Source organism: Anas acuta, chromosome 2 (assembly GCF_963932015.1).
Source record: "Anas acuta chromosome 2, bAnaAcu1.1, whole genome shotgun sequence".
Taxonomy (NCBI): domain Eukaryota; kingdom Metazoa; phylum Chordata; class Aves; order Anseriformes; family Anatidae; genus Anas; species Anas acuta.
This window is the reverse complement of record NC_088980.1, coordinates 110,121,512-110,122,806: the sequence shown is the minus strand read 5'-3', so window position 1 is coordinate 110,122,806 and position 1,295 is coordinate 110,121,512.

Sequence of the window (1,295 nt, the reverse complement as noted above, 5' to 3'; positions counted from 1 at the left end):
GCGCAGAGTCGCTTGGGGCGCAGAGTCGCTTGGGCGCAGAGTCGCTTGGGGCGCAGAGTCGCTTGGGGCGCAGAGTCGCTTGGGGCGCAGAGTCGCTTGGGGCGCAGAGTCGCTTGGGGCGCAGAGTCGCTTGGGGCGCAGAGTCGCTTGGGGCGCAGAGTCGCTTGGGGCGCAGAGTCGCTTGGGGCGCAGAGTCGCTTGGGGCGCAGAGTCGCTTGGGGGCGCAGAGTCGCTTGGGCGCAGAGTCGCTTGGGGCGCAGAGTCGCTTGGGGCGCAGAGTCGCTTGGGGCGCAGAGTCGCTTGGGGCGCAGAGTCGCTTGGGCGCAGAGTCGCTTGGTGCGCAGAGTCGCTTGGGGCGCAGAGTCGCTTGGGGCGCAGAGTCGCTTGGGGCGCAGAGTCGCTTGGGGCGCAGAGTCGCTTGGGGCGCAGAGTCGCTTGGGGCGCAGAGTCGCTTGGGGCGCAGAGTCGCTTGGGGCGCAGAGTCGCTTGGGGCGCAGAGTCGCTTGGGGCGCAGAGTCGCTTGGGGCGCAGAGTCGCTTGGGCGCAGAGTCGCTGGGGCGCAGAGTCGCTTGGGGCGCAGAGTCGCTTGGGGCGCAGAGTCGCTTGGGGCGCAGAGTCGCTGGGCGCAGAGTCGCTTGGGGCGCAGAGTCGCTTGGGCGCAGAGTCGCTTGGGGGCGCAGAGTCGCTTGGGGCGCAGAGTCGCTTGGGGCGCAGAGTCGCTTGGGGCGCAGAGTCGCTTGGGGCGCAGAGTCGCTTGGGGCGCAGAGTCGCTTGGGGCGCAGAGTCGCTTGGGCGCAGAGTCGCTTGGGGCGCAGAGTCGCTTGGGGCGCAGAGTCGCTTGGGGCGCAGAGTCGCTTGGGGCGCAGAGTCGCTTGGGGCGCAGAGTCGCTTGGGGCGCAGAGTCGCTTGGGGCGCAGAGTCGCTTGGGGCGCAGAGTCGCTTGGGGCGCAGAGTCGCTTGGGGCGCAGAGTCGCTTGGGGCGCAGAGTCGCTTGGGGCGCAGAGTCGCTTGGGGCGCAGAGTCGCTTGGGGCGCAGAGTCGCTTGGGGCGCAGAGTCGCTTGGGGCGCAGAGTCGCTTGGGCGCAGAGTCGCTTGGGGCGCAGAGTCGCTTGGGGCGCAGAGTCGCTTGGGGCGCAGAGTCGCTTGGGGCGCAGAGTCGCTTGGGGCGCAGAGTCGCTTGGGGCGCAGAGTCGCTTGGGGCGCAGAGTCGCTTGGGGCGCAGAGTCGCTTGGGGCGCAGAGTCGCTTGGGGCGCAGAGTCGCTTGGGGCGCAGAGTCGCTTGGGGCGCAGAGTCG